The sequence below is a fragment of the Lemur catta genome, chromosome 16 (genome assembly GCF_020740605.2).
Source record: "Lemur catta isolate mLemCat1 chromosome 16, mLemCat1.pri, whole genome shotgun sequence".
Lineage (NCBI taxonomy): Eukaryota > Metazoa > Chordata > Mammalia > Primates > Lemuridae > Lemur > Lemur catta.
The window spans coordinates 3991281-4006215 of NC_059143.1; positions in this window are offsets into that span (position 1 = coordinate 3991281).

The following is a 14935-nucleotide window of genomic DNA, read 5'->3' on the forward strand; positions in this document are numbered from 1 at the left end:
TATTACTTTTTAACTTTTATGCAAGTTTTTAGGTTTGCTAGTTGGCTTTTATTGACTTTTAAGATGCCACTTTGTGAATTCCCAGAAGCACAGGTGTAGCTTGTTGCCAGTGCACCTGGTGGTGTCATTGTCTTACAGACCAGGGACTCCGTGCCCCAAACCTCTTCCTAAATCCAGAAATCCCACAGGACCACTTTAGAGGAAATTATTTGATCCCAATACTTCCTCTGTCAATAATAGGTCAATGACCTGCTAAAGTAGTGAACTAAACAGTAAAAGTATTAATTTTTCTTTAAAGAAGGATTTGTTTACTTGTTTTGTGTTTTTGTACCATTTCCTATATTCCCTTAGTCTGGATAGGAAAATGAGCAGATAGCTTTAAAAATGTTCAGAGTAGTGACATTCTAAAAATAGTTACCTGTAAGTAGGATTTTAGAGTGAATATGGCGAAGCCAGAGGCAGCGTCTGAGACGGCCCAGAATGACCCCACATGGCCTTGTGTAATCCCTTCGTCTGGGTCACTTCTTGCTAACCCGTAGGACGCCTCAGCACTGATGGGAATTTCAGTTGCCTGACTAGATCAGAAACGTTCTGGCTCCCTCTTGCTGGCAGAGTTTGCCTTGCTGGCCTCCTGGAGAAAGTCACCGTCCTGGGGAGAGAGTCCATGTGGCAGGGAATCAAGGGGGGGCCTCTGGCCCGCAGTCGGCCACGGCCAGAAGGAGGTGAATCCTGCCAACCACCTGCGAATGAGCCGGGAAGTAGGTCCTTCCTCAGTCAGGCCTCAGATGAGACTCCAGGGTGGCACTGTTGACAGCAGCCTGAGAACCCACCACAGGGGACCCAGCCCAGCTGTGCAAGGATTCCCAAGCTACAGGCACCGGGAAAATATAAATACTTGTTTTCAGCCTTGAAGTTTATGGTAATTTGTTATGCAGCAGTAGATAACTAACACAGTGGGTGCTTAATTAAAAAGAAAAATAACTGCACTCCAAATTTAACACGCTCTTACAAGTCAGCCACATTGGTAAATAATTACTTTAAAAAGGTTGAGACAATCCAACAACTGTTGACCTTTTTGTGATTAAAAACTTTTAACCTTAAATAAAATGGATACTCTTGTCTTTTTTCATCTTTTAAATTGTTAATTTTATGCTTAGGTAAAAATCTAGGTGTACTGGAACAGAATCCTGTACATTAGTGTTTAAATGCGTGCGAATTTGGAGGGTTATAACCATTCAGAGCTTTTTGCACACCAGGGGAGACCATGGGAAGGAAATTCTGGTCTTGGCAGGGGCAGCTCTCCCAGACTGGAGGAGGGTGCGGCGGGGGTGCTCGCGTTCGGCTCTAGGGGTGGGCGGCTCGCTGTGCAGTGCTGGCTTTGAAGAGTGCGGCAGAGGTGACAGCGGAGCTAGGGTAGAGCTAGGCCAGAACTGTGATCCTCCTGGACGTGGTTCTAACTGTTCTCATCCCCCCGTGGCCTGTGCCTGCCCCGAACAGATACATATAAACACATGTGAATAATTGTGTGTTGAACTCTGAGCAGGTTGACACACATGACCAGATGAGACAAATTTCTTCTTGAGGTGATTCCGGATGGGGTAGACCTCCCCACCCCATCCCATTTGGTCAGCCAGATCCTCCTTACAGTTTGGTTGCCCCCAAAACTGCCCTTTTCCAGAATCAGTGTGAGGAGACGTGGTCATTTGTGCTCTGCGTACGTGAGATCCAAACCTGCACCCCCAGGTGAGCCAGGAGAGGATGTGAGGACTGCTGGAGCCCGGGAGGGCAGCAGGGGCCAGGCCTGGCTGTGTCTCTGGATAGCGCTTATATTTTCAGTCTTGGAAGTTGATTGTGCTGCAGTCTCGCTTCTCCCGGCCTCCTTCCCCACTCGTTCCTCCGGCTGGTCTGTCCCCCACACAGGCCGCCTCTGGCGGCGGCGCTTGTCTCCAGCAGGAGGATGCTGCCTGCCTGCCTGCTGCTCAGGGCAGTCCCCCCCTGACCTGTGCAAATGCCACGTGATGATGTGCCACGTGTTGGCACCACTCATTCATCCGGAAGAACCATGAGCAGCCCCCCGGACTGTCATCGACAGCTGCAGGGAGCATCTCGGGCGGGGCCTCTGGAGCCAGTGGGCAGGGGAAGGGATGAGACGCGCCGGGTCTGAAAGGAGGAGGCCAATGTCACTTACAGGTGGTTTAGTTGGTGGGGAATGCCAAGAGAATTTCTTCTAAAACTGGTTAAGTATTAAGAGAATTGTGCCGAGGGATGTGACTGGGTAGCAAACTGATACACAAAAGTCAATAATCTTTCTATACATAAGAAATAATGAGCAACCAGAAAATATACTGAGACAATACAGAACACCTAAGAATAAACTTACAAGAAAATGTGTGCAATTTATTATATATAAAGAAAACTTTCAAGTCCCCTGGGGGACAAAGGAGACAGGAACAGAGGGTGGTGTGCAGGAGCTGTGCCGTGAGGCCACAGTAGTTCCTGCGGCACTTGCCCCAGCGAGGTGACTAACGCTCCCGGGGTGCCCAGGCGCCACACCGTGTCTTAGCAGCGTGCTCCTTAGGAAGACCCCACAAACGGGGAACTGCCACGACCCTCCGTCTCTGTGTCGTTGCAACTTGAACAGGGCCTGCACCTGCCTGTCCCCTGTGGTATCACTGCTCTTGCCTCACCCTTGCTTAGCACACTTTCCATCAACCTAGCTTCTCCCTTTTTAAAGATAAAATCCTACATTTATCATATATCTATATTAGGATTTATATGTCTTTTTAACTGGGCCAGAGTTTTATGAGGATTGATATGAAAGGGGGTTTTTAAAACTGAGGCAGGGTCTCTGTCACCCAGGCTGGAGTGCAGTGGCATCATCATAGCTCACTGCAGCCTCCAACTCCTGGCTTCAAGCGACCCTCCCGCCTCGCCCTCCCAAAGTGCTGAGGATTACAGGCGTGAGCCACCCTGCTCCCCGGCCTGATATGACTGTTCTTATTAGTGCCTTAGTTACAAAGCTACGTAGATTTTGAGTAGTCGGCCCCCAAATGCTGATGAGCATTGAATTTCTTTAATGTTGATATTGCAGTATCACAAAGCAAGCAAATCATCTTATCTTTAGGAGAAACAAGGTAATATTGCAATTCTCAATCCTCATTTAAAAATATTTTCTTCAGCGTTCTCTTGGTCGTCTTTGACATGATAGGCTGTTAAGCAGACAGAATTAAAAAATACTGTCAAGCTGTGCAACTATTCACACATTCCACTTCAGACAGAAACACAGGGCACCTCTGTCGAAAGCTGATAGCAGACTGGCGCACTCGACTCCCATAAACTCACCCACCAGCCTCGTGCGGCGGCCGCGCCAGTCAGGCGGGGGAGGTTAGAACTAAATCACGAGCACAGCAGCGTCAGTTTAGCCCTTATGGCTTACTAATGTTCTAATTGTGTCAGTCAATCTGGGAGGATTATTTTGTTGAAATTTATTCTTTGGAATTTTAAATACATTAATTTTAAAAATAAAAATATAAAAGGTGAACAAGGACATATTAATAAAAATAAAAGGACTGGTTTTGTAAAATTTGGATTCAGTCAAAAGGCTGCACTTAAGGACCTAGAAGGCCACACATGGCCTTAAGGCCGCAGGTTCCCCACCCCTGGGTTATCCCCAGATATCTTCCAGGTGAATCACCTGTTTAAAATGAAATTGTAAGAGTCCCACAAGAAGATGTGGGAAAACAGTTCCAGTAATTCATTTCCAATTAGAAACAAAAACTGGAAGTCATGCAAGGAAGACTGATAAATTCAACCACATACAAACTAAATTTTTCTAGGTAGAAAAAACAAACATAGTCAAAAGACAACAAACTGGGAACAACACGAGGTCTGTCTGGAAAGTATCCAACCATGTAATATGAAAAGCAGAGACATTATTGAATAAGATATAAGAAACTGTGTACATAGAACAATGACACCTCAGTCCCCTTCAAAGTAGGCACCTTGGGACCTCACACAGTTCTGTGTCTCTTAATCTAACCCAACATGTTCAACATTCTCGGGTGTTCTGCTTGTTGCAGGCCTTCCAGAATGTGGATCATTGCTAAGCTCATCAGGAACACCAAATTGGAACACACTTTGTAAGCAAAGCCGACATTCCGGTGTAAAGCTACCTGGTTAATTCTGCTGTCTGAGAATTCACAGGCTGCGCTGGTGAGAGAAACCATCATCTGCAGTTCGGCAGAGATGCCTGTGAGAATATCTAGATTCTCGACCATCTTTGAAGTGCTTGTGCCACACTTTTATTTGGGCTGCACTCATTGCATCATCCCTGAAAATCTTCTGAATCATCCAAATAGTTTGTGCGGAGGAATGTTGAAGCTTAACACAAAATTCGATGCAGATTCGCTGCTCTGCTTGCTCAGTCATTTTGAATGTGACGGCCACACAGTACACGTGCTCACTCAACGGCATCTAGCACCCCACTGACTAGTACAGTGCCATCATCATTGTTCATGCATGTGCATCTCAGTCCACTCTCCTTGGCTGCCAGGTTTCATCAATGTCACACAAACCGTTCTTGTTATATTAACAACGGCTGGATACTTTCAGGACAGACCTCATACTTGCAACACTTATGTAAAAGGGCTTTAGATTATTAATAAGGAAAAACCAACAGTCCAGTGGAAAAACAGGCAAAAGATGTGAGCTGACATTAGAAAGGAAATACAAATAACTTTTATTTTACAAATGTGTATTAATCAGCTTCCAAATAACCTCAGTCTCAGCTACTTGGCTCCAGGCTGCAGGTCTGGCTTTGGGGCTCCTGAGTTGCTTCCTCTTCCTGGACCCACAGGTGTTCAGATCATGTTCTCCTCATGGTGAGAACAGGGATATAGGAGGATGAGCAGAAACAAGCCATGACTCTTCTGGCCTTGTCCTGGAACTAGCTACTGTCCCCTTCCACTGCGCCTCCTGGGCCCATGGGGAGGCGCCAGTCTCCTTATGGAGACCTGCTTCTGTTACGGAAGAACGTGCAGCAACAGCCCAGCTTGCAAGGAGCACCCCGTGGGCTGTTCTGCATAGGTAGTCCACGCACATGGCGTAAAGCACAACCTGTTTGTGATGAATCCGTCTCCTCTCCCCCTTGCCCGCTGGCCATGTGACCGCCCTCCTCAGAAGCACATGAGCTGCCTGTGTGTGCCCATGAGTGTGCCTGTGTGTGCCCATGAGCGCATTAGGGAGAGAGGAGCCTCACTGGGCTGTCAGGGTGCAAATCCCACCTTCCTCACTTCCTAGTTTTGTGCCCTGGCCAGATTTGACCTGTGGTTCCTTTTCCTCACCAATATAATAAGGATAATTGTATTATCTGTTTTGTAGGTTTGTTGTGAAAATTAAATGAGTAACTGTTTATAAAGTGCTTAGAACAGTGTGTTTGACACATAAATGATATAAAAGTGTTACAAGCAATTTTAGTTATACATAATTGTATAATAAATTTTTAAAACACAAGTGATAGTATGGTATACCTCGCCCTTTTTAAACTTAGAAGTGTATCTTGGACATCATTCTGTTGTAGCACATATAAAACTGCATCATTCTTATCCATGTCATTTCACATACGTTCCAGGATATCTGTAGGATGAAATACTAGCAGTACGCCCTTGCTGGGCCAAAGGGTGTGAGCACTTTTGATTTTGATAGATATTACCGAATTGCTCTACATCATAGTTTGAGTTTTTACTCTTGCCGGAAATTTATGAATAGCCTCTGTTTCTCCACATCCTCGCCAAAGAGTGTGTTACCAAATTTATTTTTCCCAATCTAATAGGTGAAAATGGTATCTGACTTAATGTGCACAGATGGCTTTAGATGCTGGGAGCAGAGCCCGCCTGGGGCAGGGTGCCCACTGCCTTCCCGGCACGGCCTGGCTCTGCAAAAAGCCTGGCTTCCCTACCTTCCCTGCCACTGAGGTCTAGAGAGAACCCCTTGGGGACAGGGCCCACCCTTCCCTCCAGACGTTTCAGGCTGTCACATGAGCAGCCATCTGTGACCACAGGTGGTCCCGTGGGCAAAAAGACATCTCTAAGTTTGGCTCTAGTGGCCACTTGTGGAGCTGCCGGCCGACCGTGTACTGCGTTCTGATGATAACCACCAACACCCAGCGGCACTCGTGGGTCCATCTGAGGATCCTGCACGTAAAACTCACATCCTCTTCACGACAGCTTTGGGCAGAAGGATGGTTATCCCTATTTCACAGAGGAGGTGACGGAGGTGCAGGGAGTCCAGGGTGCGTGCCTGAGGCCACTGCGGATATCCGGGGGCGGGTGAGGACCGGGAGCCCCTGCCGCGGCGGCGGCCCTCACAGTTCACACCACTGTGTGCCTGAGCGGTCCGGTACTCGCAGCCCGGCCATCCTGCCCGGTCCCCCGGTCCCACTCAGAAGTCATTCCGGACCACAGGAGTGGCGTTAAGCCGGGTCTACCTGGCTCCTGTGTCGTGTGCTGTGACAAACCGAATGGGAGTGCAGATGTTTTGTGTTCAGGCAACAGCAGACAACTTGGGTAGATGTGTCCAGGCATCCTTGTTCCTGGGTGCCCCGAAGCAGGAGCCCCTCTGGTGGGGCAGGGTCCCGAGCTGTCACCTCCACTGGCACCTTCCTACTCCACTTCCCCGGGAGGCTGCGGGCGGTGGGACTCATCCCACAAAGCCGCGCCTCATTGTGGCTGCCCTGCCACCAGCCGGAGCTGTCAGGTACGTCAGTCATGCGCTTTGTGGCCGTGTCACTGGCATAATCGGCAAGATTAGGTGGCCACAAAGAGCCATGAATGAGGTAGTAATTGCGTTCAAGGGAAAAAGAGTTAAAGAAAGAGAGACTTTTCCTTTCTCACAGGATCCGTGAAAGCAGTGACAGCTAATATTTTAAAGCTGGAACAAGATAATTGTGGCAAGAGATCTTTGTAAGTTCTCTGGAAAACGCTGCATGCCCACAATAAATATTCAAATGCTCACTTTGTGTCGTGAATACCAGATAACGGATTACAGTGAAACCATTTACATTTGCCGTCCGGGGGTCTGAATGAGCCGCCTGCGCGCCCGGCCGGGTGTGCGCCCCGCGGCGGCCCGGGGAGGCGGGAGCGGAGGGCGGGAACGCCGCGAAAGCCCGGGTGGGGGGACCGATGAACGCACGTTCTAGCGTAAAATGAGTGACATCAGCCACGGAAAGGTGCCCGAGCCCTTCCCACAGCGTGTCGCGGAGACGGGGGCGTCTGGGCCCCGCCGTCGGGCGCGTCTGCGGCCGGGTCGGCGCTGGCTGGGCCCTCCGCGTCCGAAGGGCAAACCTGAGGCCCCAGCAGCCGAGGCCGCAGGCCTGTGGTCCCGGCTACTCAGGAGGCCGAGGCGGGAGGATCGCCTGAGCGCTGGGGGTTGGAGGCTGCAGTGAGCACTCCAGCCTGGGCGACAGAGACCCTGTCTCATAAAAAAGAAAGAAAGAAAAAAAACCTGAAGACTGTTCACCAAATTGTGCTTTCTTGTTTTTGTGGGTGTCCCCTCCGCCCCCCAACATCCTACACTGAACCTTTGGACACGCTGAAGGCTGACAAACTCCGTTTCTCACATTTCCATCACAGTCTATCAGTCCTTCAGAGTTTCTCTCATTTCCTTTTTTCATTCTATAGCCGGCATCTGAGTTCCTGGGGACTGGACCCAGACGAGCGAGCGGCAACCCGCACAGGCTCAGGGAGGCCCGGGAGCCGGCAGGAACCCGGCGAGCCTCCCTTCCCCCGCGGGCTTCACCGCCAAGCGCGCCGCCCCCGGAGCGGCTGCCCCAGCCAGGGGCCCTCTGGGGGCGCCCCGAGCTTCTGCTGTGCAGTGTCTCGAGTCTGTCACAGAGAGGACAGTGGCGTCCCTGCGCCCGCCGCCTGCGCGCATTCCGAAGCACCACGGACAGGCCGGTGTCAAGGCCCAAAGGAAGTCCCACCGTGGGGCCCGGACCCGCGCGCGCGTCCGTCGGGGCACCGGGAGCGCGAAGCGGGCTGCGGGGCGGCCCTGGCGGCTGCACAGTCAGGGGCCGCGGGCGGAGCGGAGACCGCTAAGAGGCCTGCCCGGCGGGACGACCCGAGCGACGCGGGGCCGAGGCTTGGCGGCCGTGCGAGGAGGGGATGACGCGAGACTCCACGTGGGCGGGCGCGCCCTGCCGTCCCGGCTGCCGCTAAGCCGCGAGCGGCGACGCTGCGCCCGCCCCAGAAGTGTTACAGCGACAAACTCTGCCGCTGAGCGCCCGGAGCCCAGGTCCTGGGGGGGTGGCCGGGCCGGCCGGGGCGCCTGGGGCACAGCTCTCCTGCAAGCTCACCGCCACTCGGTTTTCGAGCCGGCCGGAAGGGGTGGCGACCCTCGCTCCCGGACAGAGGCGTTCGTGGGGGAGGGGCTGTGGCGGCGGCTGTCCTGCCCGTGTCTCGCCGCAGCCGGTGCCACACCTTGTCCGCTCTCCATCCCCCCCTCCGGCCTCCAGCCTCTTGCCCTCTGTCCGGGGACCTCCTCGGTGTCCCTCGAGACGATGGCGGTCCTAGCCCACCGCGCTGGGGCCAAGGGTGCGCGCTGCTGCCCAGCTGCTCGGTCCAGTGCCCGCGCCACCAGAACTTGGCACCTTGCCGCTGCGTACCTCAGTTTCCTTATCTGAAATAGAGGGCTGGGCACAGCGCGGCGGGGACCCGCGTAGGTGGTGAGCGTCAGCTGAGCTGCCAGGACCAATGAGGGCGAGGAGCCATGAGTTCTGAAAAGGGCGGCCGCCGCCGGGTGCCATGTGGTCCACGTCCCACGAACACCCCCTCAGGACTGCGAGATTGGGGCCTGCCCCTTCGGAAGTGTGTGCTCTGCTTGGCTTTTGCTCCGCCGGCTGTTTTCAGGAGCTGGCAGGGCTGGGCGGGAAGCGGCACCCAGGAGGGCACGAGCGGTACCGGCTGTGACGGGTCCCGGCGGGGGGCGATGGGGGCGGGTCCCCCAGACCCGGTTTGGGGCGCGCAGCCTGCGGGCGTCGCGCGGCCCCTGGAGGAGGGGGCAGGGCGCGGAGGTCGCCACCAAGGGGACTTAGGAACCCAGCCATGCAGACCTCGTCTGGACCCGGACTGAGCAAGCCACGTGGAAAAAGACATTTTGAGAAAAGGTAAACTGAAAAATAGACAAGGAGTATGGAAATGCTGTTAATTTTGTTCGGAGGGATAAGTTTTTAAAAATTTTCCTTTGTTAGTGGCATCGTGTACGGATAAAATAATGTGCTGTCCGGGCTTTGCTCTGGCGAAGCAACAGACAAGCTGGGAAGGCGAGAATACATGATGCAGGAACTGAAGATGTTGGTAATTACGGAAGGCAGGTGATGGATGCATTCATATTCGCTCTTCTTTTTGTGTATGTTTTAAAATGCCTGCAATAAAAATGTTTTCAGCTGAAGAGTAAAATCACAACAGGGATGACTGGATCTAACAGTGTCTCTCCTGCCACCCGTGCGGGCGGGAGCCTCCTGGGCCTGGAATGTCCTCCCCAGAGGACGGTGGTTGTCCTCACGTCCCTCCCTGTGTCTTCCGCGTGGCTTTCTCGTGAGCTCGTCCCTGACCCCGGTAGGTAAAACCCCACTTCTGCCCTCCGCCCCCTCCAGTTTGACTGGGCGGCACGTCCACCCGCGGATCCTCCGCGTCCCAGAGGGAAACCCCGGGAGGACAGGTTTTGGTTTCGCTCACCGACACCGGTGCCGGGCGGTATTAGCAGGAGAAGGGCCCGGAGGCTGTGGGTTGAGCAGGTGGAGTGTGGCTGGCTCCCCGGTGTCTCTCGGCTGTGCCTGCCTTCCAGGCACGCGAGGTCTCCGCCCCGCCAGGGCCTGAGGTAGAGCCAGCAGTCGGGAAGGAGCGGTCACCAACCGGCTCTGCCCAGGCCGTGCCGACCTGTCCCTCACGGGCTGGTAAAGTTTCAATGTCACAGCGCCCTTGGCAGACCCTCCGCAGACACGCCCCGTCGGCATGAGGGCAGTGGAAGCCTGAGCCCGTGTGACGTCCTTAGTGGAGCATTTTGACATCAAGAGGTGTTAGAAACATTTCGAGGCCTTAACCCACTTAGGCACCCTGCGCCGCGACAGGAGGCCGAGGCCGTCTCTACCACAGCCAGGGAAGGAGGGAGGACCACACAGGCTCTGCGTCCTGAGCTGCCCCTGCGGGGACAGGAGCCCCTCCCTCCCACTGCGTCGCAGGGCAGAGCGTTGGTGGCACTCGAGTCTGGATGTCTGGAACTGGGCGGAACTAGGAAACCGCACTTTCACCAAACTCGCAGGGCCAGTTTCTGTTCGAGAGTTTATCCTGTGTCCGTGCACGAGTCCACGCGGGCGCATGTGTTAGTACAAGGGGCTTTGCTGCAGCGCAGCGTGCACAGCAACGCAACAGAGGCGGCGTAAGTGGTGCTCAGCGCGGGACAGACCCACTGTGTCCTGTGGACTCAGGCAACAGACTGCCACGCGGACGTGAAAGGCAGCGAGCGGGTCTGCGTCCTGATGGAGAAATCTAGGCTGTAACATTGAGTGAGAAAACCAAGTTGCCTACCAGTATGTGAAGCACATTTCCTTTCATTTGAAGTGCATATAAATTCAGGGGGAGTCAGAATCAGGGGTTTCTTGGAGACTTCTTTAAAAATTATTTGGCGCCAGAATGATGATGTATGCTTTCCTGGTGTTTTTCAGAGCTTATAATAACATTTAAAAGCAAATTAAGGAGATCTGAAGTGATGACAATGGTGAGCAATTGGCCTTCTGAGTCCACCGTGCAGGCGGAGAGGCGACACCTGCCACCCCGAGAGGGGAGGCAGCCTTCTGGGTGCTCAGGACCAGAGCCCAGGAGCTGGCCCCGGGACGCCATGCTCCAACAGGCTCCAAATTCCAGCTCTGGACCTGGGCTGAGTAACTGGCCAGCCCCAGAGTGACTGGTCCTGGAGCTGCGGGAGGAGGGAAGCTAGTGGGTGTGGGGGTGACACACCAGCCCGAGCCTCATCTGGGCCTGCTGTGCTGGGGCAAGGCCCTGGGCCCACATGCCTTGGTGTCCTCATTTATAAGACAAACAGTCCGGGCCTTGGAGCGCTGCGGTCTGCGCGTGCTACCTCTCCTTGGAGTGGTGGTTTCTACCCCTCAGCCTCACAAGGGCTGTGCCTGCGGAGAGCACTGTTTCCCAGCCCAGCAGCGGCCAGAACTCAAAAACACTTAGACCTTCCCTCACAGGTCATTAATGTGATGTAGGCATATAATAATACATGTGTGTCAAATTTTTAAAATTGGTTTTGGTTTCCATTCTATCAATAAATAACCAACAAAAGTAGTTATTTTTAGCACATTTTATTTAGGAATAGTAACCAAGACCTGAAATCGAATAGAGTCAGTCTGGAAGAATGACTGTTTCCTTGCACTGGTTTCATTATTTGTCACAGCTGAAAATGATGCTTCATATTACGGACAAAGTTTACACCAATAATAAAATTTCGTCTTGTGTGTGCGTGTGTGCTGAGAGCCGAGATTTCTGACTTATTTTACCTTAAACTGAATTATCTTCACTGGGTTACTGATTGTGACTTAAGTCTGGAGATGACTCTCTAAATTTTTCTCCTTCAAAGTTCATGAGATTTTTATTTAGGTGACTCTCAAATGCACGTCAATCCACAGGTTTCTTCAAAATGGATTATTCTGCAGAGAGAGAGCAGGCTTTTAGCATTCCAAAAAATTGTATATGAATTCTCAAAGAGTGTATAGGAATCCTTCTAGAAAAAGTGTAGGTAACATATCCTAATTGCTCACCTAAGTGCACATCGACTGAATGTTCACTTCTGGAAAAATCTGTCAAATGTATTGTACAAATTGAAGGCAGTGGTCATGGTCCCCAGAGAGTCACAGTTAACTTATTTTTTAAGGTGAAATTTGATTAGCAGCATTGCAGGCTGTTTTGTGTGAATAAAGATAAATTTAGTAAAATTCTAATTCTTATGTTAAAGGACAATTTTAAGTTCATGGTTTTTTTTTTCTTTTTCTTTTTTTTCCTTTTTTTAATTTCAGCATATTATGGGGATATAAAAGTTTAGGTTACATATATTGCCCTTGCTTCCCCACCCCCCCCCAAGTCAGAGCTTCAAGCGTGTCCATCCCCTAGACGGTGCACATCGCACTCATTATGTATGTGTACACCCGTTCCCCTCCCCCGCCACATCTTAAGTTCATGTTTATAGCTCAATCCTCTCAGGACCCATTCAAGGCAGCTAGATTATTCCAGCATGAAATGATAAGTGCATCTGCTCAGACCTCGTCCTCTCACAGGGAAAGCAAACTTTTCATTCAGTCCTTTGCTCTTTGCAGGATTTATAACCTGTACTAATTGTGTAAGAGCTTCGTCAAACAGGGAGGTCACTTTGCTCTGAATATCCTTGGGGACTGAACAACATGTAAATATCTGTACCCTCTGGTATCTTGCTCAGTTTCAGTGTTGTACCAGGGACTCTTCATGGCAAGCCTCACACTTCTGCTCACCAGCCCACCTGGGCATACCCAGTCTGACACAGGTTATTATTAAGATGCTTTATTAATAGATTTATTTATTTAAAGTTTTCAAAATTAATTGTTGAGACAGCATTTCAATGCATAAATACCTAAAGGTAGCAAAATATGTTCAGAATCTGAGCCAGGTGCGAGGGCTCATGCCTGTAATCCTAGCACTCTGGGAGGCCGAGGTGGGAGGATTGCTTAAGCTTAGGAGTTCGAGACCAGCCCAAGCAACAGTGAGACCCCATCTCTACTAAAAATAGAAAGAAATTAGCCAAACAACTAAAAATAGAAAAAATTAGGTGGGCATGGTGTCCCATGCCTGTAGTCCCAGCTACCAGGGAGGCTGAGGCAGGAGGATCGCTTGAGCCCAGGAGTTTCAGGTTGCTGTGAGCTAGGCTGACACCACGGCACTCTAGCCCAGGCAACAGAGTGTGACTCTGTTTAAAAAAAATGTTCAGGGTCTGTATGCTGAAAACTATAAACTCTTTTGAAAGAAATAAAAGTCCTAAATAAATCAAGAGATGTACCACGTTCATAGATCAAAAGATTCAATATCATTAAGATAGCAGTTCTCCCCAAACTGAGTTTTTGATTTAATGCAATCCCAATAAAAATCCTATCATAAATTTTCATAGATATGGATGAGGTGATTCAAACTTTTATACAGAAAGGCAAAAGGGCTACAATAGCCAAACAATTTTGAAAAAGAACAAAATTGAAGGATTACACTACCCAATTTTAAGATTTATTATAGAGCTACACTAATCAAGAGTGTGGTATCAGCAAAATGATAGACACATAGATCAATGAAACTGAATGGAAGTCCCAGAAGTAGACCCATAAAAATATATTCAACTGATTTTGATAGCAGAAGCAATTGATAGAGAAATGACATTCTGTACTGTTCAACAAATGGTGCTGGAACAACAGGACATCCGTGTACAAAAAGAATGGCAGAGAGAGAGAGGGAGGGAAGGAAGGGAGAGGGAGAAGAAGCTAGAGACAGCTCACACTTGGTACAAAAACTAAGGTAAAATGGATCATAGACCTACACATACATGGTCAGTTGGTTTTTGACAAGAGTGCAAAGGCAAGTCAGCAGAAAAAGAATAGTCTTTTAACACATTGTGGGAAAATTGGATATCCACATTAAAAGCTAAGTTGTCCTTGCATTTTATGCCAAAACTAACTCAAAATGGAGCTTAGACTTAAATGTAAAATTTAAAAATATAAAACTTTTAGAAGAAAATCTTTGTGACCTTGGAATAGGGAAATATTCTTAAATATGATATCAAAAACATGATCTATAAAAGAAAAAGTTGATATAATTGGACTCCATCAAAATTTAAAACTTCTGTTCTATAAAAGACATTATTAAGAGAATGAAGAAATGCATCACAGACTGGGAAACAATATTTGATATCATGTATATGACGAAGGACTTACATCCATCACATAAAAAGAACTCTCAAAACTCAGAATCAGAAAAAAGCAATTAAAAATAGTCAAAAGATATAAACAGACACTTTATTAAAGAATATAGCAAAAGATGCACAACATCATCATTCATCAGAGAAATGGAAATTAAAACGATGGTGAGACACCACTACACATCTATTAGAATGGCTTTAAAAAAAATAAAAAGCAAAAAGCTAATAAAACCAAGTGCTGAAGAAGACATGAAGGAACTGGAACTCTCACTCACTGCAGGTGGGGATGCAAAATGGAACATTGTGAAAACATTTGGCAGTTTCTTATAAAGTTAAATATGTGCTTACTGTATGACCAGCAACCCCACTCCTAAGGATTTACCCAAGAGAAAATAACAACTTCCGTTCACATAAAACCCTAACATGAGTGTTTACAGCACTCTTATTCATAAATGCCCTAAACTGGAAACAACCCAAATGCCTTTCAACTGGTAAAGGGATAAACAAAGTGTGGTACATCTGTAACAGAATACTACTCAGCAACAAAAAAGGAATGAACTACTGATACATGCCATAACATGAATAAATCTCAAATGCAGTTTGCTAGGAAAAAAAAAGCCATACTCAGAAGCTACACAGTGATTCCATTTATAACACATTCCGAAAAGGGCAGAATTATTAGGACAGAAAACAGATAAGTGGTCTCCAGGGGTTGCAGGTGAAGGGAGGGACTGACGTCAAAGGGCCAGCAGGAGGTCCCCAGGGGTGTGCTGGAGCTGTCTGCGCTGCGTCTTGAGCATGCGGGCAGTCACATGAGCCCTATGCACTGTTTTAACTCATAGAACTATACACCCAAAAGAGTGAATTTTACTATACTCAAAATTTAAAAAGAGAATAAGGTGGAAGCAAACAACACAAGAAATGAGGAAATATTTCTATACATTTTGTT